Source organism: Formica exsecta, unplaced genomic scaffold (genome assembly GCF_003651465.1).
Source record: "Formica exsecta isolate Colony F162 unplaced genomic scaffold, ASM365146v1 scaffold37, whole genome shotgun sequence".
Lineage (NCBI taxonomy): Eukaryota > Metazoa > Arthropoda > Insecta > Hymenoptera > Formicidae > Formica > Formica exsecta.
In genome coordinates this window covers 559,521-585,083 of record NW_021850941.1, presented here as the reverse complement: position 1 = coordinate 585,083, position 25,563 = coordinate 559,521, and the positions used below count along the sequence as shown (strand labels likewise).

At 33.2% G+C, this 25,563-nt stretch overlaps 1 protein-coding gene across 1 annotated transcript in view; it reads right to left on the bottom strand.

Moving 5' to 3' along the window:
* Positions 1-23,632, bottom strand: part of LOC115239299 — a 199,498-nt gene extending 175,866 nt beyond the window's left edge. The window contains exon 1 of the mRNA XM_029813754.1: positions 22,971-23,632. The gene's annotated coding sequence lies outside the window, so the exon portion shown is untranslated. The remainder of the gene's footprint in view (positions 1-22,970) is intronic.
* Between the last annotated feature and the right edge of the window lie 1,931 nt (positions 23,633-25,563).

Below are 25,563 nucleotides of genomic sequence, written 5' to 3'. Positions count from 1 at the left end.
ATATTATATATATATGAGTCACTGCATTTATATATATATATATATATATATATATAGTATATAGCATATCGAACAGCACATAATTTTAGGGAAAAGTTTAATAACATGAAGATTGAAATTATATAGTCAATAGAAAATATATATATATATATATATATATATATAGTATATAGCATATCGAACAGCACATAATTTTAGGGAAAAGTTTAATAACATGAAGATTGAAATTATATAGCCGAGCCATCAATAGAAAGCAAAGTTTGCGCGTATACGAAATAGAGGCCATTCTCACGGTATAAATGATATAAGCATGATTTTTTTTTATTATGTACAACAATCGGGGATATATTTGGTCGAACTCTAGCCTATCTGCCAAAGTGTATACATTATGCGTGAATACATTATTCCGGCAATGACATGCTTCGGAAGAGAAGCTCCGGGGCAAACCACTTACGACGAATAATCCGCGCCCGTTGGGCTAAACCTTGATGATACCGCGATAAACTCTCCGCGGCTTGTGGCGTTGTCCGATATGCTTATTAACAAAACAATTAACTAACTCTTCCTATACACGACCGCAATTAAACAATTGATCGCGCTCGTGCGGCGTTCACTATCTATCGTTCGACTGAATGTCCGCGTGATACCCCGCCGTGACATTCGATATTCCTCTAACCACGTCGCGATACGATGCAATGCTGCGTGTTGCGCTGTCATTGCCGAGACTAATAATATCGCTACGCGGCGTCAGGATTGATATCGTGATTGTTCGATGTCCTGTGAAACTGATGCTTAATATGCGGAGTATCGCTTTGTCCGGTAGTGCACCGGAGAGTAGCGTCGGTATATAATTTTATCGAACCGGTCCGGGGACTGTCTTTAAATATTCCGGAACGAGGCCACCGCACGCAACTTCGTGAGTTCGGGAATGATAAAAAAGGGCGCGACACGCACTCGTTCGCGAGCTACCGCCGTAAGCGGTACGTAGTTTGCATATGTACTCGCAATATCGTTCACTATGCAATTCACAATGCATTATTATTGCGGGGTGTCTTTTCTGTTCGACACACAATAGGTATGTACATTATTTTTGATGTCTACATTACCAATTTTATAGATGAATTCGTGCAATGAGCACGGAACAAAGGTACGTATTTGTTGTCGTACTCGTCAGAGCGAAATACTTATTCGTATTTCTCATCACAACCTAAATATCGAAATGAAACAAAGCTAATTATATTGTTTGTCGTGCACAATAAAATACATTGACAGACGTAACGAAAATTGCATTGTACTAGTGGTAAGATATAATTTTTGAACATGAATAAAAAATCGGCTATTTTTTTTACAATAAATAAAAAAAATTGTTCTAATATTTTATCACGCTATATCATAAGCAGGGAATGTTAATTGATAAGTGAAACACGATGTTAAGAAAACACAAAACAAATCAATACTCTGTACTGTGAAATATGCAAATACCTGCATGAATATTCAGAATCGTTAACTCGCTCAATGTCTTCACTTTCATCTCTTTTGCATATAAAGAACGGCATTTTCCAATCACAGTTTTACCATTAGAACTTCGAACTCGATCATTGGTTGGCCAATTATACACTTTTTATTATGCAAGTAAAATCCCGCGTTAAGTTTCATAAAATGCCATTTAATAGTCATTTAATTTCAAATGATATATACATTGCATATTTTAAATATATGCTTATAAATACTGAATATTATTTCAAATATTTATTTTTATCGTATCATTTTACTATATCTATATCATTTTACTATATTAAAAATGAATTTTCATTAAATACAGGAAATTATTCTTCAATGCTAATTAACGTTTTTAACAAAGTCTCAATCACTATATTACTATATTCCCTCTCTTCAGTTTTAATTGCTTTTAATTGCAGTGCACATCGAGAAACTGACCTGTCGAGGACGTATGCATACGCGCGTTTAAAATTCAAGTACATACCCGTATAGCGTGCAGGAAATTCTCGATAGATTAAGAGTAATATAACGAGAGAACAAGTTCCAAGTAACGGAGCAAGTGACGAAACCGCTTGTCCCTAGATAGAAGCACAACAATTACTGGATTCAGAGGGCGAAAACCGCATTTACGTTAATTTGAACCTGTGCCTCTCGCGTGATATATGGAGGATTATCGGAAACCTTTAACCTTCGTCCATGATTTACGCCACTCGAGGAAGTTTCCATAGAGATGGTCATATGCGCCTCGAGAATATGTTCGCATGTATAACTGATCTAAACGAATAAAGCTGCAGCCGCGCATGATTGCATTAAATGCAGCGATTGGTTATCTTAATATCTATGTGTACAGTAAATGTCAGCAGATATATAAATACCATTCTGTTAAAACTATGTAAAACATTCGATCGCAATAACTGTATGCGCGATTATATATCTCTTTTTCTATATATTCTCTCATAGCTTGAGCTACATTGCACATGCAGGAGATAATAAAATAGTGATTAATAAACCAGGGTTAGCGGACTGTAAAGCTCTAAATTCTAAGAAAGCATTCCACTAATGATGGTAATAAACGTTGAAAAAGCTTATATAGAATTTCTGGATAAGCACGTTGATATATAATGCTATATAAAAGGATAACATCACCACTGACAGCTTTGTTGGAAAACAAAAATCATGAAATGCCCTTGTAATTATGATTCGCTTTGTTCGCATAGTGAATAATATGCACAATAGCGATTCTGCAAAAGTGCAGTAAATTATTCTGTTTCGCTCTTTATTCTCTAATACAAATAATAACTGAATACAAAAAAAGAATGTTACATATGGCAACAATGGTTCTACTCAATTATTGAAATACTACAAACTGAAAAAATAATTCCGTCTTAAAATTCACTCGAAGTTCGTTTAATCAACTAATCAAGAGAAAAAAAGAGAGTTTTATACAAATAATTTAAAATCTGATCAAATTTTTGTGAAAAGGTTAAATTCTTCTAAACAGAGTGCTTAAAAAATGATGAGGCTTATAATAATGAAATTGAATCACTTAATCGCATCAATTCGAGGAATGACGATATCACATGAAAAAGCACTCGACCACATATTTGTTGATGCGATATGCCGATATATACCTGTTGCGGTAGTTACGGGCCATACGCGTTCGTACAATGTTGAAAGCCTTTGTGAACAGCCAATTAGAACATATTTCTGTCGGTATGAAACTATGTCGTTCATAATATCGTATAAAGTCCTTTATGGGAAAAATCATCTCGTTCACTGTATCAAAGTAATGGTCTTTATAAAATTTGTACTTGTTGCGCGATAATAACAACATTATCAAAAATGATACTTTATTTAAGCATCGTGTTATTTCATCTGTTACATTTTTCATCCCGATATTGTTAAAAATTTACGGTGTAATGAAAACTTGTATCATGAATCGATATACGATAAATCTCACGTATTAAAATAGATCATCGCTGTATTAAACAAAATTGTATGTAAATAAAATTCTTTATATATAATAATATTACATAAAATAAATTAAATAAATTATTCATATGCTCTCAATAAAAATGTTAGTTATCACTATTTTATTTCATATTTTGATAATGCCAAAACTGCTTAGTATTCAAAAAGATAAAGTTCGTTTGACTGCTTAATTGCTAGTTGCTTGAGAGTTTAAGCTATGCGTATTATCAAAATACATTTTAAAAAATTACTAAATGAATAAAGACGCATAACTATCAAATAATAAATAAAAATATCAGATATATAATATAATAATATTCGATGCATGTATCGAATATTATTTCATTATTAAATATTAAATGTTAGATTTTGCCCGATAAAGGAAAATCTAAGATTTTTCGGGATTATTTAAAATTATCACGAGTATTCCATATATTTTATTCTATTAAAACTTATTATATTTAATATATATACTGCACTCTAATTAATTTGATTACTACTGAAAATTACTATTTAATAAAATCATTATAGAATTAGCATATACGTGTTGTCCGACAACTTAAGCGCGCCAATTTCAGAAACGTGCAAAGTAGCACTGATCAATCGTAACGGGATAATACGAGCATCGATTAGCGGCAACTTTTGCATGCAGCTCTCTAATATAGAACATGCGCGTGCAACGGTGCAGTCGAAAAGGAGAAAACAACCCTGCTTCATCTCGCACTCAGGACGGAATTTTCATGTCGAGTGGAGTTGGGGATTCTAAAGTTTCTTGAGAAATTGCCGTTGCACGTGTCGACCATCAGTGCTCGAGACACACATATCGGGCGCCGAGGGTTCAAATTAAACCAAAATCGACAAGGTGAGATATATAGGACCGTCCTTACTCACGTCTGCGCACGAGAAGCACGTTAAACTTTATATACCGGAAATTACCCGAGAAAACGTAAAAACATCATGACCACTTTCGTGCATATGCATCTCGTCCATCTTTATAGCCTGCCCCGCGAACAGACTGTCGCCTTTTACAACGCGTAACGATCCTTTGAAAACGTAGCTGGCGCAAATCCGCTTTACGCGAGTGCACATTTTACGTGTATTATCGCTAAACTCTAAAGATGTAAGAAAACGCGGTAGAAAAGAGAGAGAAGTGGTAAGTTTCTATATTATTTTTAAGATGTCGAACGTTGATAGTTTTATAAGGATGAAATTTCGAAATCGTCAGATCATTTAATTCTAAGTAATTTCGCAGTTTGCTCTTTTTTCGACATGTGCCTAAGAATGCTATATTTTACAAAGCAATCGTATAATTTCATTCCTCGATTTCATATCACTAGAGAAGAAATTGTGTATATATATATAATCATATTTCAAAATATAAAAATATGATGTGCTCTTTCTATTAATTTTGAGTTATTATATATTTATGTAAATTGAACTTTTATTTAATTAAGCCGTCATTTATCAATAATTTTGTCATGATAATTTTATAAATAAATCTCATTACTCCTTATCAATTACTAAAACAAGATAAGCTATTTTTTCGTGCACAATCGAACATACAACTAATAATAAAAGATCTAAGCCAGCATAAAGTAATTTAACTTTATTTTAGTTGTAATATAATAAATTGTTTGCTTTATTATTGTAACCATTTTAATTTAACACAAAGCAAAGTATTTTATTTATTTTATTATCATATATGTAACTTTAAACTCACCGTTATGTTTATTTTAGAGTCATTTTAATTACTATCACTGCTTTCCATACATAAATGCAGTGTAAATGTACACATTCATCTTTTTTTATACACTGTTTGTATAAGTAATATGAAATACACAACACAACGCGATGTTTGTAGCTAAAAGTAAAAATGATAAGTAATTATAGTATAAAATTATAGTATAAGAAAACTGTAAGATAAAAAATACACACCAAAATAGCACTAAAATGTGCTAAAGTAAAAAATTCAAAATATTCGCAGAGTAAAAATATTCAAAATATGTTTGCAAAAGATTAACTTGAAAATTAATATAATAAATTCACTAATATAATAAAATGAATCAATTGTGCAACTATTTATAGAATAGAAATAGATCAATCTCTATATAATCTATACTTCTCAAAATAATCGGCATACTTATTTGCGGAAGAGATATAATTCTGGATAGATAGAATTACCCATATCAAAGTAATTGCTATATTCTAATTTTATAGATATTCCACGAGAAACTGCTGAGATTAACAATCAAGCGTTAATTTCAATTATAATTAATAAATTTAAAAATATCTACAAAATATAAATATGCGTTCTAGTCATTATTCTTGACGACATATTTATGATTTTAATGCAGTGACATCACGAAGTTATTATTACTTATCATTTATATATTTATATCATTTACGTGTTACATTTCGTTATAACAGAAGAGAGAAATGCTAAGGCCAATAAAAAGCGATATTCTCACTATGCATATTCACTCGTTCACTCGCGAACCAATTTTTATGTCCTAGAAATATCGGAGGAGATCACTTATGATTACAATGTGCTTCTCCTCTTTACTCGAAACCAGCATGAAAAGGCATTATTGCTCAATAAGATGGCACAATCGACATAGAATAGCGCGGATCATACACAACGGCAATCTCCTTTTACATATATATATATGCAAATTCTTCGATCATTCGGTGCGCCTTGAACATCGGCGTTTGGGGACAAGAGTCAGAAATGTCAACTATTATGCGAATGTGTCCTAACAACAGGAACCAATTCTGACACGTGTGCGTATTAACATTAACCGATAGATCGCCACTATCGGTGCATACGTGCCCTCACTCCGCAAGTAGTTTGCAACCCCTGGGGAAATCCGTCATATTGGCATTCGAGAAACGCCGGTCGCATTGTGCGACCATGATAGAGGCGATCTGTCGAGGATACTCCTATTCACCAAAACAGCAATATTAAAATCGCATAAGACTCTAACGTAATAATGATTCAAGTCAATATATATAAATAAAAATTATTTTAATATTATTGAAATAAAGAGCTTAAAATTTTGGTATAAAATTTATCATTCGTCGGTGTAATATATCATATATCATATAAATAAAAATAAATGAATATTTCAAAAGCAGATGACTACTTTAAGCAAGTATTTTCTTTGAATATTGGATGAGGAAATTACGGAGGCAACGAAAACAGTTCGAAAAGTTTCTGGTTTGCAAACGACTCCGTATGCCTCAGCGTACCAAATCGATTGTGCACGAACGAACAACCGTCAGCAATTCGTTATACAAATGACTTCTGCAAGCTCGTAACGGTACGCTGAATGAAAGATTATCTACGGCAACATCGATATAGTTATTCCGCTACGCACTATGAAAACGCATGACACTGTGAATTATCGATACACTATCTCGAATTGTCTCGTTTCCCAGAGAATTCCGGTATCCGAAATAAATTGCGCGTGGCATTGTCCTGGACAATAAAATAACGCCTCGCGCGCAGCTCTTCAGGACGAAGAGCAAGGAAGCGTCGCAAGCTGTGAGAAAATGTTCGTAAATGAGTTTATCATTATTATATCATAAAATTGTTATCGTCTCGACGTCGTGTCGAATAACGATACACGTGGATGTAACTATACTCCAGATTTACAAAGGTCGCTTTAATCGAGAAAGGAAATTCGCCGCTCAAAAGCTTACATGCTAATTCCGTAATAACAGAGTAATTTGATAGTAATTCCAATTCGCGATAATATAGAAAGAATATATATAGGCAATATACGCCGATACGTCAATATTAAATTTGCTAATAATACTCGTAGTAATGTTGAGTAATCAAATTGTAATAATAATAAATTAATGAAACGGCATTTGATATTCTTGATGGTTTAAGAGTTAAATGGGCATTAGAGTACTCTCTAATTGAGTAATATCCCATTCGACTAATACCGCGTTAATTCCTACTAATATCCCGATCTTGTACAAGCAACATTCCCTAGCGGTTTATCCCTCGGTTTCGACAACTTTCGGTCGGACGAATTTCCGGGTCTCATCGCGAAATCGTTACCGCGTTGATAGTAGATTCGCTTAAGGTTCTCTCGAATATCTCATGTAAATTTGCGAACGGCTCGTTCTCGCACGCGCTCTCGCGATTTTACATCGCTCTCGGGGAAACGGCCGGCACATGACGTTCCCTCTTATGAAGCATGAATATTTTAGTACGAGCGTCTTCAGCTCGTACGATGTTCCAGCTCTATGCTCTATGGGCACCCAGCAGCGCACACTAAAATGTACCATCGGCCGATATGCGGCCGGTTATACGAGTAAAGCATGAAGCATAGCCAATTTGCTTCTCGATACCGCAATTAGATCATTATGTACAAACTTCAGTAATTGGAGCATATGTTTGCATATACGCGTTACACACGCTTAACAAGCTGAGCGTAGCAGCCGTAGGAAAATGGAACAAATAGCTTCAAAAAAAGTAAAGCACCGTCGGCGCGGCATGAATAAATATACAACTCGCGCAGAGTTGGCTTGAACGGAACGGAAAATTCGCGTTTTTCCATTCTCGGCATGTAACCCGAGAAAGAACTTTGTTTATAAAATTCGACATCATATATCATGTCAGCCATTCAAACGACTTTTCATCACTGACTTTTTGATCTGTTAACAAAAGATTAGATGGCAAGGTAATGAATAATTTTTAAAAATGTTTACAAACATCATGTGAAAACCGCATCCATTTATTACCACAAATATGGAGTAACTCTCATAGAATTTGATAAAAATATAATTTCGTAAAGATATATAACAGCCTGTTTAATAGTTGGCATGATAGCAATCTTTTTGCTTAAACAATTATTTTTTAAGTTAACATTCTCTCTCTTCTAGTTACGTTCATTTTTATTTAATTTTCGGATTAAAATAAAGTTATTCTTATCATTTCTGCAGTGGTAGAGCGTATACGCATTAAATAATACAATAATACTATAAATTGCACCAGATCAATATAGTAATATATTGCGTAATTCGTGAATTATAAGGTCTTCATTATATATGAAAATGTAGAAAGGCATGTTATATACATACGTACATTTGTGATATCGTATTTAAGTAGCGTTAAATTCATGAAAAAGATTTGCAGGCGTTATATATTGACTTATAAATGGATTATTCGAATACAATACCAAGAACGCCAAAATTAAACAGCCGAATTTCATGTATTTTAATATTCGACCTGGGGCCGTTATGCTTATCGCAACGCAATAAAAAGAGGAAAATAGCGAAAACAACTGGGTCGTACATATGTTAATGAATCCGCGATTTCAGACCATCCCCATCTAGTAAGCTAAATCGAATAAATCCCAGTACCGCTGGTTTGCAAGCCAGTAATAAAAGAAAGCAAATGAGTGTACTCGGTAGCGCGTTTATCCTCTCTCGGTCCTGAGCAAGTTTCCCTACTTCCGCTTCCATGGCCGCGCCTTCTCGACGAAGCGGAGAAGATATTGGTGCGACGATGGCTCACCGATGCGGTAAACCATAATTGACTTAATAATCAAAACGCGAACTCACACTGTCTTCTTTTCGATATACTTCGATATTGATGAGTATCGCACAACTCTTTGACAAAAAACAAGCAAAATGAGCATTACATAAAATAATGACGTGCGTTAGATATTCTTTATTAATGTAATTGCCGATGTAGCGTGAGTACAATTTTTTTCTTCAATGTAATTGTCTAATGAACATCATTTTACAATGTGCATGAAAATTATTTTCTTAATTATATGTAGATCGATGATTATAAGAAACGCGCGGAGAAGCTTAATACAAATTACTCTTTCGCGTTTCGGTTGGTCAGGCAGAAATATGAGAAATTGGGGCAGTCGTTAATCGCCTTTACAATACTTCCCGCAATGAATAAAACTACTTCACATTCGACCACGTTCAATCGACCCGTAAAACGAAATATAACGGCAAAAAAAAAATCTATTGCCAAAAAAAGGCGTCAACGCGGATATACGTGTCCTTTCAGTCTAATAACTCGCACAGTCGCTCGTAAATAGGCCCGAATATACATGATCATATAAATATCTTTCTTGCACTATCATCTTCGATTTCAAGTGGATGAAATGATTGCAAAATCACACGCGTGAATATAATTCTGCGCGTTTCTTGTAATATATCGCAGCACAATTCTTCTGGTAATTTGCACGCAGATAATAACTCGTGGCAATTACTCGATCCAACGTGTCTTTAGACAAGAAGCGTATCTAAAATATACCGTGAAATCTGAGACTGTCTGTTCGCGCCAAAAAGAAAAGAATTTATTCTTGCGCTCGCAAATGGAGAAAATTGTGTATGCGAAAATATCACGAATGGCATCGCGAGCGCGACCTCGATATTGATGATACCTTACCGTTAATACGATTGTGCGTTGTGGGTAGTTACAAAGCTTGCTTTATATCGCCAACGATTCGCTGAGTATTAAAAATCAAGGCGAGAGTATGACTCATGCGAACCGATAGCGACTCAAAAGAACGCGAGTAAAGAAGTGATCCTTTGTGTACACTTGGCAATGCATTTGCTCAGAATTTCAATTGAATCTCCATTTAACAATTTATATCAATTTAACTGAAAAATAAGATTTATTGAGAGAGATTTGTATTATGGACTTACAGACAATTATTAATATTCTTATGTATTGCTCATTATCTGTACAGCTTGCCTATATAATTGAACTTTTGCGATAAATTGTTACGATGATATATAGTTTCTCGTAATTCTCGATAAAGAATGAACAGTATGTACGTAAATAAACGACGAGTTGCCGCTTACATTTCCCATCCTTACATTTTCTTCTCATTGTTTCTTCGTCGTAGGAAAAAATGTTCACGCTCGAATAGAATCCCTCCATAGCTGCACTCACGCGACGATGCAAAGCACGCGGGCCTTCGTCTTTGATATTAAGACGAGGTATGTACATGTAAACAACATCATTTTTTATGTGAACCGGCTGACTACATATGGATCTTATCCCGCGTCTCTCTTTTCCCCCTCGCTCATGGAAATATATTTACCTTCATAATACATATATAACGTTCTCCTATGTGACTTAGCCTCATCGTATATTTCCCATTTGGCTGTGTGCATCTGCGCGATTTCGCGATATTTTCAGCATTCCGTGTATTACGGGTTTGCGGAGCGTCGATAGAAATAATTTCGCAAATGTCAAACCTTCAAATCGCAGACAAATATGGAACAGAGCAAATATCGACAGAATTACTTACGCGCTATATACAGAATTCCAGCTTGATATTGTGCGGCCGCATTTTTTGTGTCCTATATTGAGCTGTGAAAAATTCCACACGATTTATTTTTATTATGTGTGTAGAATATAAAAAAGACGAATTATTATATAGATTTGACATTTCAAACGGTTTGATAAAGTTTTTCATTATGTAAGTTATCGGACAAACAACAAATCACTGACCAGAGATATATATACACTAATTCTGTAATATTTATACATAATTTAATCAGTAACGATATTTATAATGATATATTAAAATTTTGAATTATATGCAGAGCAATTTTAAGCAATTTCTATGACATTCTCGTGCATATGTATAGTAATATTTATCGCTGGTAATGCATTTTAGTATCTTTAGAATCAACTAAATTGTTTTCTCTTTTCAAAAGTCACAATGCACAAGCATTTCTTGATTGATCATACTTATCATAAATCTACCTTTTCGCATACCCCAACATATTGTTGGTAGCTATTTCAATATACGCCCCCCAGGAAATGGTGTCGATTTGTGCGACGTTGATTAATGCCTATATGAAAAATGCAACCCGTAGACTTGAGTCGATTCAAGTTAGAGCTCAGCAAACATCGGGCCTGTCGATCTTGAACTTTAGTTTTAATCTAACTTTCTTACGCAGGCTTCTCAACATTTTAATAATTTTCATATTAGAAGCTGTCCGACTAACGGACGATGTATTTCCAATATTCAGAAAGCCCGAAGTACAATCGGAGTGGTAGCCGAAGTGGAATTTTTCCGATTTGTTTGTTCGGAAGAAAAGCGGCCAGCGCCAATGGAATTGAATATTTAATTGGTTAAACATATCCTAGATTCAATCGCAAATTTTGCGCCGAGAAAAATGTATGTCAACGAAAGAGACATATATACTTATAGAAATTAAATCATATTTTTCTTATAAAAATATTCTCGCAAATTGCAACAATTTTTAGCAGGACTACATAAGATTAATACATTGCTATTGTGAACGTAATTGTCAATATTTGATGATAAATGTCGCTATAACTCAAATTGTACTCAATCTCCATTAATTCCCATCAATCATGCTTTATAGAATCCTATTTTCATTCCACATCGTCAGATCCGCATCAGACACGCATCAAGATATAATCACTAAATTATAAACAGATAGCTTCATTGTATAGTATAGCTAGAATTCTCATTTATAATAATATATATAACTAATCAATATTCTTATCTATGCATGTCTCATCAGCGGAATAATTTGGATAACTAATTTTAAAAATTTTTATTTTACAAATTATTGTAAAAAAATTAAAGTTATGATACAAAATTTAACATAAAATATATATGATATAAACAATGATGGATATTTATAAATCTAGAGAATTGTAAATTAGAAATATATCAAGAAAATAAAAGATAACAATTTTCTTATCTGCCATATTTTGCATGTCGTGATACAAGCGTGTCTGATTGGAATTCGATCTGATTATTTACTGGATATTTTACGTAAGACTAGTAGTCGATATGGAAAAATAATTACGTGTCGGATTACAAAGACGCATAGAAATACATCATCAATTGTCATGATCCGAGAAAAAAAATTCTGCACATATCATTATTGCAGTTATAATAACAATCTTTTTATATAAATTTTAAAAATGCGTTATAACTCGATTATATTGAAAATGTTTGACATAAATATTACTCGGAAAGAGAATTGAATAAAAATAGATAAGACTGAAAGAGCCAAATGCTTCGAAACAGTTTATATAACAATAACAGATACACATTCCTTCACATATCATCAACATTACAACTTTTCGTGTGGAGTTGTAAACAGAGTATGCGGCTTAATCACAAACACTTGAATGTCCGTTTATATCATCCTCACCTCCTACAGAGCGCAAGAATACACTGGCGTGCCACATAAACAAACAACGCGTTTACGTTAACTGCAACTTTACGGACTTTTTAGTACACAAATTAATATGTGCGCGAAGAAACCACATTTATTTTAACTTGCAAGTGAAATAATACCACACTTTTAAGTACAATGCATTTGAATTATATTTCTTGTTATGTAAATATAACATACATACTAAGAATGAAGCTAATGGAGAATGTGGAGGAATCTTGTATACTATTTTTTTTTTCTATTTTTAACGAATTAAACATAACAAAATTTTGTGACATTTTCATTTCCAAGAAATTTTATAGAAAAGTATTTCACACACATGAAGAGACAAATGATCTACAATTCAATATAAAATACAGCTACAGTGTAATCATTGTTATACTGCACGCTGAAATGATATTAGGTTAATGAACGCGTTCAATAACGATGTGTTAACATTCTCACATTTGCACTTCGAGCAGGTTTACGTACGGCTTAAGCTCTTGCGCAATTTCTTCGAAACTAGAACGTTCGATGCGTCGCACAAGATCTGTTTAAAGATATGTAAGAAACATTAAATGCGATACATTATCGCATGACGTGTACTTAACACATTGCATAATATAAAGAACACTTGTGCCTGTAATTCATTGTTGATATTAACAAACATTATAATGTCCTAAATCTTTTTACTTTGCTCATTTTCAATGTAATTATATCTATATGCATTTTACATGTACTTTCTAGTCAAATGTAATAAAAAATTTATATATTCAAATAGTCATCCAGCATATGTAAATATAATTCAGTAAATGAGAGAGAAAAAAAGAGAGTTAAATTGTGATATTTAATCGCATATATTATCCGTTGCCAAGCAAAATTCATTAAAGCGATCTAGCAACTCCTATTGTGGCATGATTAAGAAAATTAATTTACTCGATGTATTTATGTAATAACACGACTACTTAAACAACATATAATCACAATAATAATTATGATAATCGAGGTAATTACGGTAATAGCATGACTCGAAACTACATTAATTATACATAACATAATCTCGCTACATGTGCCATCATATAAATAAAAACATTTTTTTATCTGTTTATCTTCCACAGATATTCTTAAATATTTTTATCGCAGGACTACGCAGCCGAAATGTACCGTGATATAAACGTGCACATTGAAAAAGAGATCATAGCTATACTAAATCCAACACCGGTTTTGTCGCGTGGCCGCTAGAAGCCCTTGTTATCCGGCTGCGATAGAGCAACCAAATTTTTCAAACATGTTTTTCTCTTCTCAGCAACCTGTAAAACTTCGGATATCTGATTCACGATAGCGGATACTGTTCACAAAAGGGATTTGTTGAGCAGAAGCCAATAACAGATTCGAAAAAAGGACGGCGAACAAACTAACTTGCAAAATGTGATATTATATGCTTGATTAATTTTTTGATTTTTTTTTCCAAAGAAAAAGAATGTACCATCTACTACATAATTTCTACATTTTTAATATTTGGTGCATTGATAATTAAATTAAACATTTTTGATATAATAAGATATAATTAACTATACATATAAATGAAAAATATTTCTGTGAGAGAGAAGCAATTCATTTAAAACTTCAAAATAACTGTGATAGAATTTCCGCACTTTTTTTCAATAAATTCTAAAATTTTTAATATATTTAGAAAAGCTTTTCTAATGATTAAATGTAAAAAATAAGAATCTAAATATACTGAATAATAGTTTTCGTTACACAAAGATGTATACTAATTCTCAAAGATTTGAGACAAACAAGACTTTATCAGTTGTAAATTTTAACTTGAAATTCAAAGATTGGCAAAATTTGCATTAATATTACGCGTTATGGACGTAATTATACATCGTATTGTTAATATCGAGTCATTTTTAAGAATCCGACATGACGCGAAAGAGAAACATAAAACGTTTCCTTCTTTATCAGGATTAAGATGTAATTACAATCTCTACTCAAGATCAGATCGCAAATTTAAGACGTACTACAATATTGAAAATCTTGTTAGATATTGCTTGTAAATACAGTGAAAAATACAAAAGACAAGTTAATTTTCAGCGTAATGTTTTTCTTTCGGCACTTAGCGGCCTGTCACCTTTATTTGACGTCGTCAAGGGAGAATCCGAAGTAGCTCGTTCTAGCATAAGAAGAATTATTATTCGAGGCACGATGAAGTCTCATAAGTCTTACATTACGCGCGCACGACAAGGATTGTAAATCGCGCTGACAAGGCATAATGATTTCGACGTGATCGTATTAAAAATTCATAGTCATCTCGCATCGTCCTGTCCATTACGAACGATCGATGAGGATTTAGGAAGTTCCAGCTCGATCCATTTCCTTCGTGATCCATTCGGTCCAATGATTAACATCATGCGCGAGTAAAAAGAGGAAGAGAAAAGTAGGGTTTGGCGAATAAAGCAAACGAACCTTGTAAAAAACGGAAATCTTGAGTTTTCTTTTTTATATTTGAAGTACATATATAAGATCGAATAACAAGAAAACAACATGAGGAGATAGTACTACTTATGGATTTCAAACGGATTTGACAGTCCAAGACTTCTGCTTTTTTGACTGTCTGATTTGGCATAAACAAATGTATGAGTTTTTTCTAGCCATTGATAAAAGTAAATAAAGTTAATAGAGCAGGACAGCGAATCGAGGAAGTTACATACACGCGTGCACGGGGATAAATTCATAGAAATTAAATTAAGCATCTCTCTCTTGGCTAAAATGTCTTATCATTGTGATTGACGATTCCGGCGTCGACCGTGTTTCGTTATGACGCTCGATAAGTTCTCGAAGCTACGTCACTAATGATCCAATGTATAAAGAGCGTTATAAACGAAATAAAACATCCCGTACGTAGAGAGAGAAAGAGAGAGAAAAAGTCTCCGCGAGCTCTGGCCGTTTTATCAGTCACGTAGATCTCCATTGCGTGCTGTTCCTATATTCTACGGCCACAGTCAACGGTACCACACTCGGAGTGGACTTTAAATCAGATTACAGTGTGCACTTTCCCGCCAACAGAAGTGAAAACACGCACATATACGACGTGTAATACCTATATAAGTGGGATGGAAAGAGGAGAGGAGGTGGCAAACAAGCTGCGTCGAATCGACGAACGTTTCGCGTTACGAGGGCGAACCTCACCAAATTATGCAAACAAATACACGCGTATGCAGAAAGTAATTAATTTCTTAGTGTAAAAGATTGATCCCCCACATAATGAAAATACTACTAAAATACTCTATGTTGCCCTTTCATGTCCGCACGATTACTGAGCAATATCCGATGCGTCCATCCCATCTATAATACCATGTAGTGCATAATAAGCCTAGAAACTTAATCAGGGTAAGTGCCTTTTATTGAATGTGCATAATGTAACGCTGTCTGTCAATGTAACACGTAGTTATTTATGATACAAAATTGTTCTTGCTTTATCTTCCATTAATAAGGCGAGGTCAATCCATTCCTACGATATAGATATTTTATTGAGTATCATAAAAACTATACTTGTGTTTTTAGCTGTTTAGCTAATTGTTCTTTTTTTTTTAATATCTATATGTATTATTTCGCAACTCTAATTCTATTATTATGAGATTAAGTAACAAATAATTATAAGATTATCGAACAAATAATTTTTGGATAAATATTTATCCTCGTATAATATATTCGTTAATATTGTATATAGTAAATAAAATAAAATTAATTCCTCTCTTTATTATTATAAAGTTAACGAACAAATAATTTGTGGATAAATATTTATCCTCGTATAATATATTCGTTAATATTGTATATAGTAAATAAAATAAAATAAATTCCTCTCTTTCTCTAGCATTATTTTTGAACAACTTACGAAAACAATTTATAAAGTATGCTGATCTTAAAATCGTGCCAGTTTCTGTCCTGGACATTACGTGCCTAACTGACGCTATTCTTTAAAAGATAAAATGTTCCCACGGTCAACGCAGCACTTTTATAAACGCTGCTTTTTAAATTGCGCTGAATTGTGCAAAACTTGCTGACTCATATCGTAAATAATCTCAGTGAACATTATGAAGAAACAATACAAAGAAAAAATTTATTGTTAAATATTTCTTTTTAGATTGTGACGATGCATATTATATCATATATTAACGCGTATATCATATAAAAAAAAAAGAAAAGATTCATATCAATTAATTGATTATACAAGCATATCCCGGGCACACGAATATATCATAAAATCCATTTAAAATTTCTATGATATCTTATATGTTTGTATCTATCTTATTATTTTTATGATTTCTTATATATATGTGTGTGTGTACTGCTTACAATTTAATAAATTATTACTCTATATTAATAACTATAGGGCATTATTGAATCAATATCAAATTCTGTGATCTCAACGATTTACTATTTTACGTCTTCAATAAGAATTCTTTTAACTTACACAAATCTCAATGCGTTCGAACTCTGTTAAAAAAAAAAAAAATCACGCACTAACTCCGTCGACTTAGCGCGCTCGATATTCGAAGAAAAAGCAACCATTTACGGGTTTCTGTGAAAATGTTATGTCTGCCCGACGTTTCTATTACAACAATTGCCAACTAAGACTGCCGACTGTGAGGTAACGACGGTCACCGGCGCCGCAACCGGCAGGCGTAAACTATCGTCTCCGATCTCGTCACGAGATAACGTCACGGCGGGCGACAAGAACCGGCTGATTCCGAAGAAACGTTTTATCGTCGCGCGATGCGTACCGATACGCACAACCACAGATCGTTAAAGTCGTGTAAGTCGTGCTTGCTGACATTCGGTCCAACGAATGGCTTTCAAAAGCACGTCATGAATCAGTGTTCCTTTCTCGGAAGGTCAATACTATTTCAGGATGAATGACGCGAAATAAAGCGTGACTAATGATCGAAGATTCGCGCGCGCGGGTTATCAAAAGATGAGCAACGTCGAATATTGAAGACATGTACTAAAATGAGAGCAAATGTCCCGCTTATTCAGTAATATATATAATGCGATATATATACGAAAATGAATGTTAAAGCAATTCATCAATTAAAAAATATCTTTTATGCATGATCTCGTCGGTTTTAACATTCTCGTTTTATTATAAATTATAAGCAATGCATCTCCTTAAAGTTAATAATTCTAAAACTTAAATCTTAATGATAATATGGGAATAAGCGACGAAAATAATATTGCCATTTATACATGTATCAAGCTAATGTATTATCAAACAATGCCCTCAACCTATATATAAGCAGAATAATTAACTTACTATCTATAAAAGAAGGATTAAAGTCTTGCGGAACGTGTATCTATGTTACACAAATTTGAATTTTAAAGTTTATAGAATATATAAAGTTGGAAATAATATCTGTTCGTACATAATACAGAGCTGTCGTTTCTAATCTCATATCTAAAGTATAAAACCAAACTGTATTATGAATCTTCCATAATATATGCGCACATATCAGGCTTTATAATAATCTTTCAAAAGAACTTTATAAAGCTTTCACATACGAGAAAAAATATTAAACATTATCATTTTTTAAATTATTTTTTCACCTTTTATCGTCTTTTTATCTTTTTTTCTTTCATACATTACAAATGTAAAATTTATCTAATTTTTTTCATACTCAGAAAAAAGAAAAGAAGAAAAAAAAATACCAAATATGAATATAATTTATTGCTCTTTCTCTATTGCTATCACTTCTATTCCATTTTCCTTTATAGATATCTATTTTTTTGGGGGATATACAATTTTTCCCTTTCTATTTTTTCCCAAAATCCTAAAACCCTTCAGTCTTAACGGAAGTTTTTCCGGGAATGACCGTAATTAATGCTTGTCACGTCGTCGTATTTAAACCGACCCTCACTTCTTTTCTACCTAACACATTATTTTGGAATGGCAATGTAGGTGCGGTATCACTGAGAGGTCTACCACGAAGATACGTATGATCAGACGACACGCACGACATTCAAGGCAGGGCAGCGTGAACTCGATGCTTCGTATGATTCATACGCGACGTGAGTAACTTTTATCATAAGACTCGTGACGCGTCATGATGGCTAAGAGCGGAGGAATAGAGACGGCTTAAGAGTACAATGACGTAGCCGATTTATGGTCAAAACGGACTGCTGCGTGCCAATGCATCTATATGTAACCGGATATGTAACTCGATATTTTGTGCTCTACTATATTTCAAGTAAAATAATACAAATGTTACATTAAAATAAAAATAATTAGAGATATTATTTGTAGATGATATAGTAGATAGGTAATTTCACATAGCACTTGTATTTTACAATGAATATGTACGTAACACACTAAATATTATTGTTACTATAAAAAACGCGGAAAATATTAATACAAGTATTACGCGTTCGTTCACATTTTATTTTTAAAGAGAAACTGGACAGATCAAATACGTCAAAAGTTAATAAATCTAATACAATTTGAATTTCATGAATTTGACAATGCGCAGTTTTAGCCCATTTTATAATATAAAATTAATATTTAATTTATGAGATAAATAAATTCGTATTATAGAATATAATTTAATCTCAAAACCGTAAATATTATCTTATATTAAATTAACTTTTTTATAGTAACTGTACTATGAAAATTTTATGACTGTACAGAAAAATTCATAAAAATAAAAATTTTAATTCTTTACTTTACCTCATAAATTAATTATTAATTTTATATTTTAAAAAGCTAAATTGTTTTGTGTGCGTAATGTCAAATTCATGAATCTCGAAATATATTAAATTGAATAACTTTTGACGTAACTGATCCGTCCAGTTTCTTTTTAAACATCAGCATCTTCGATTATATTATAAAAGTATGAAAACAATTTCGAAAAGTATATTTATTTTACCAACAATGTTCAAACTTAAAAAAATACAGTGTGAATATCGAATGAAAAATGAATTGAACGCATTTAGTCAAGTTAACAACTTTTTTTTCTCAGTGCACTCTCGTTAATATAGCGCAGCTTTACATTTCCATATTAATGCAAAATCGATAAACAAAAAAAAAAAACCGCATATATATTTCCACTCAAAATACGTCAGAATGCATATAAAAATATCAAACTGCGATTTCAAATTTCCAGGCACTGAAATGGTATACATCCGTCGGAATGTTATTGAAACGGAAATGAACGTTTCAACTCGTTCATAGGTCGATGAATAAATCACACTATGTTAGCGTATAAGATTTGCTAGAAAATAATAGTAGACACACTCTATTTAATGAATCATATAAACTTTTATCAAAACAATGTGTGCACTATTTTTTTATAAAAAAAATTTAATTAGATTTTCTAAAATAAAAAGAAATTATTTTATATAATTTATTACTATTATAATGTATTATTGATAGAATTTTTTATCTGACACGTATAAGTATTTCAAAAGCAGTGTACACATTCGTTATCAATGTCCTTCAGACTTTATTTTTTATAGACGAAATCATTTTGTCGAGAAAATTGACTTTTCTCTTTGCATTTGAAACTCTTCTAAATTGCGAGATGAAACCTTATAATTAAATACTCTACAAAATTGTCGACCCTTGCTCGCTATCCAGCGACTCGATTGTCGTTTTAATAGAACGGTTCGGTTGTCTCGACTTTCAATGAAGGGAAGGAAGAGAGCTTGTACAAATAACTGCGTTTATAATATTGCAAAGCGGATCTCATCCTGGAGAGAAAGTTCCTCGAACTTGATAATAACGTATATTCGGAATTGACAACGCGCACCAATTATGTTGGCAAACTGTCTCGCAGTTCTTGTCATCTCGGGAAGCGGCAGTATAACGACGTTTATTTACACAAAATACGCGGTAAACTTCTCGTCAATTATTTGCATTTCATCATCGAAATAATTTATTTGATATTTAAAAAACTGTAAATACGAGATATATAAGAATTAAAAAAAAAAAACTACTATTATAATCAAATAAAAATTTATCTATATTTGAAAAGAGACACCCAGATGAAGAAAGTACTAAGGCAACAAAGATCAAAAACAAATTTTCATCCCGTCTCTGGCTCTCGAAAAGTTTGATATCTTATTTCATGCCAACTGCAATAGATTGATCGCTGCTGCGAAAGAATTGATATCTCGCATCGCAAAACTGTTGCTCCGAACAACAATGACTTACGGAAGATTGATATAGGTATGTAAATATTAGAAGAGTATGTTTTCACATCAGACTTTTCCCACAAGACATATTTATTTTATTGATCCTATCTTCTTATTATGCACATCACGAGAATTCCAATAGCTTTTGAAACATTATAAAAATTATTTCTTTTTGCAACTGCGTTTTGGATAAAATAAAAATGAACTTGATAATAACGTATATTCGGAATTGACAACGCGCACCAATTATGTTGGCAAACTGTCTCGCAGTTCTTGTCATCTCGGGAAGCGGCAGTATAACGACGTTTATTTACACAAAATACGCGGTAAACTTCTCGTCAATTATTTGCATTTCATCATCGAAATAATTTATTTGATATTTAAAAAACTGTAAATACGAGATATATAAGAATTAAAAAAAAAAAACTACTATTATAATCAAATAAAAATTTATCTATATTTGAAAAGAGACACCCAGATGAAGAAAGTACTAAGGCAACAAAGATCAAAAACAAATTTTCATCCCGTCTCTGGCTCTCGAAAAGTTTGATATCTTATTTCATGCCAACTGCAATAGATTGATCGCTGCTGCGAAAGAATTGATATCTCGCATCGCAAAACTGTTGCTCCGAACAACAATGACTTACGGAAGATTGATATAGGTATGTAAATATTAGAAGAGTATGTTTTCACATCAGACTTTTCCCACAAGACATATTTATTTTATTGATCCTATCTTCTTATTATGCACATCACGAGAATTCCAATAGCTTTTGAAACATTATAAAAATTATTTCTTTTTGCAACTGCGTTTTGGATAAAATAAAAATAAAAAAAAACAATTAACTCTAATTTTATTCGTATCTTGAGAAAACTGTATTTTCTGTAATATAAATATTTAAAAATTGGGTGACAAAATATATTTTCGATACAATATATGATTCTATGTAATCAAATATGCGAAAGTATCAATTAAAAGTACACATATCGTAAAGGAATTTCACGGTTGCGCGAGTATATAAACATAAACATTCGAAAAAACTCGACGTTTGATAACACGAAGTGCCAAGGACTCGCAAGATTAAATACATCTATCAAAGTCAAGTGTTTTGCGTATGTTTGAATCAACGCTTTTTTCATTCACATAGTTTATCTCGTATATTATTGATTTCTATAAAATAGTATATGAAAATATATCCTGGATATTGATGCCATTATTATCCATTGAACATCATGTCAAATGCACTGTACATGATATTCGGTAATATAATCGTAATTCCCAACTGAGATCAAAAGTAGTCGAGAAATTTACACTACATAATTTAAATATTCCAACTCTGTTATTATTCACGGGCAGACGACCAATATATCGACGTACTCGCATATCGACATAAACAACCGTATTTTCGCTACGTGTATTTGGCACCCTATTTTTGAAATATTTATTGTCATTACATTCACATACGTCGAAATATTCTCGACGCATATTTATTATTAAATCGTAAAAATTCCGTATTACATCGAGAACGATCAAAATGGTTTTTTTTTTTTTGATGTTCCAAATATAAAATTCCAAGTATACATAATATTTTATATTCTCTTCTCTCTCTATCTTTTATCTTTAAACATCTCACATGAGAGAAATGAATTTAAAATTACATCGGACGATCGCATTTAATATTAAATACGCGGTTAGAATACGATTCAAAGGCGAGAGCACGATTGCGGTCTTGCGACGAGATGGTATCGTCGTCGTGCGCGGTCGTGCAAGAATCAAAAGCCCGGCTACGCTGGAAGAGTCGAAGACAAAAAGATCCCGAGAAGATCACGCACGAGGTTCGCCGCTCCGGACGAGATTCCATTCCGGGCGAGACCGCGTTACACGAAGAAAATGAAGACGGCCGGTGTGCACCGCCTCGTGTGCCACGGACCGTAACGTAAGATAAGCTCGATCGGCACTCTCGTAACATCCGAGGAAGAGACAACGTATATTCGCACACGTGCATACACACACACGCGCGTACGCGTATATATTCGTTTCAACGCATGCACCCATAGTGGACGAAGTCTCGCGAGAAATGAGCAGACTAAGCGAGATGAAAAAGATTGGTACTCACCGTCGACGTTCGTCCGGCTCGTATCCGTCAATCAACAGCGACAATGTCCTTCACGTCCTTCTCTCAGCACTCAGTCTGCCACCTTTGCTCTTTTTTTGTCTCTCTTTCCCGCTTCACAGCTCTTGTTGCTCTAATCTCCTCACCAAGGACGCCGCACGCACAAGCCGAGACACATCGCGCGATACTCCATGAACTTTGCTTCGAGACCGGCACTCCCGAATCCGAACGCGTAACGGCCGTTCAAACGTGGCGCACGGCGTCACGCTATTTCGCGCAACCGACACATATATATATATATATATATATATACACACACACACACGCGCGCGCGAACGTAGGGTCACCGAAGAGACAACGTATACCGATCTCGCGATGACGATACGAAACAATGCGCAAAACAGATACACGTCGCGCAAATATAATGTGTACGCGAATGTACCGATCGCGCGACGATCACGCGAAATCAAGTATCGGCATAACGCACGTACGCGAAAAGTGGTGATCCTTCACGAGCAATCCTTTCTCACGCGACGCACGGCATCGTACTTTGAACAATTGGCGCAGCTCGTGCGAAAAGGAGAGATCTCTCGTCGAAAAAGAGAGATCGGCGTCGACGCGACACGAGACGTCACAATACGACCTACACGCGCGACTGACTGCGGTGAACTGAGCTTCGTGACGCGGTGAGGCGCGCGCTGCCGATCGGTGCGCTTCTAGCGGCCGATACTGGAAGCAAAGATGGCGTCTTTAATCGTTCTTCGATTCATATCTCTCTCTCTCTCTCTCTCTCCGGCATGGTACAGAAGAAGACACACGCATAGCACGCACAGCCCTCAGGAATATACCTACATATATAAAAAACAATGATTGACAACGGTTCATGGCGAGGATCGTGAAAAGTTGAGTATCTTTTATTGTTTACGATGGAGATTACGAGCGCTAAATAATAAAATACAAATATATTAAATAAGCAATTAATAAATTATATCGATTAATTCTTAAATATTTACCTCAAACAAATTTTGTTTTAATATATTAAGGCGTGGATTTATTTATTCATAAAATTTGCACAAATAGACATTGTTAACGTATAGATAAATTAGAGACTGTCTACATAAACACTTCTTATAAAACTAAACTTTTCGATAGCGAACATATATATTTTCATGTGCATGAAATATAATTATTAATTAGCGGATTCGAAACGACATCTAATTGTTGGTTATATTTTTATGTCGAGCGATGTTAAATGGTTATTGTCAGATCTATTTTCAAAATGTCTAGTTTTATCTTATATTTTTACTCCCGACTGCTGCCAACCGCAGGTTGTTTTCTATTGATATAAATTTCAAATTAATGAGGTTTTGCAGAAAGAAGTCAATTTGACATAAAAGTAGTTCTCTATTAATCAGAAGAGGATAAACATCACACAAGAAAATTTACTCTTGTTTAACAAAATGTTTATCGATTTGAAGAAAATACAATGTATATAATCAATTTAACGTGATATAAAATCTAAATAATAATGAAAAGGCAAATAATTACATATAATAATTGCTACATAATCAAGATATTTCGCGTTTTTTCTTCTATTTTATTTTTTTAAACAAACTCTAAGAAATTCTTTTTTTTTAATAGCTGATTTGCGTTAGCGTTACATTATAACACTATTTCTGAATGTTTCACATCGTGCATTAGTACCCCCATATAACGATACTTTGACAATATATCAATTTTATTTTGATGTAATTACTGGGTAATGCGATAAATACCATTTATTAGTATCAATTGAATAAATTATGTTTCATTCATCGCACTCTCCGTTCGCTCGCATTCCCACCGTTCAACCCCCTGCTTCTCTATCACCCTTTTTAAATCCTTTCCACCCATTTGCTTTCTCTCGGTTCTCCCTTTAAAGACGCAGTAATTTGTAGCAGCGGGTAATAAATTATTTAAGCGCGTTTTAATTTAAAGAAAAGATTAATCATGCATTTTATAATGTAATGTATTAAAGAATGCATCAATATATTTCAATGGTAATCAATTGAATTTTATTTGTTCTCAATTGTGAAAAAATTCCTTAATATAAAAAAAAATATCGATTTTTTATTGGATATGCCATTTTGATTAAGTTACTTTATTTTTATATTTTATTTATTTTTGAAGAATATTAAATGAAGATAAACAATATTCTTACATATTTTTGTTAGATATACAATATTCATAAAAGATACATATTAGATATACATATTCATAAAAAATACATAGTTGCAAACAAGTCATTTACTTTTCTAATATTTATTGCTTATATACAATTAATTAGGCTAATATTAAAATAGAATATTAAAATAGAATAACGTACAACGACGGATATAGAACGGAATTGACAAATGCATTAAATTTTTCATCACAGGGTTTAATTTAATTAATATAAATCGCATTATATATATTTCAAATATATTGTGAATTAGGTATTATTACGTTTCATGATGTCATATGAATAAATGAACACTGAGATAATGAAGTAAAATCTGCTTTGTCATATATATATACGACAAAGCAGATTTTACTTTATTATATAACTTCGTTATAT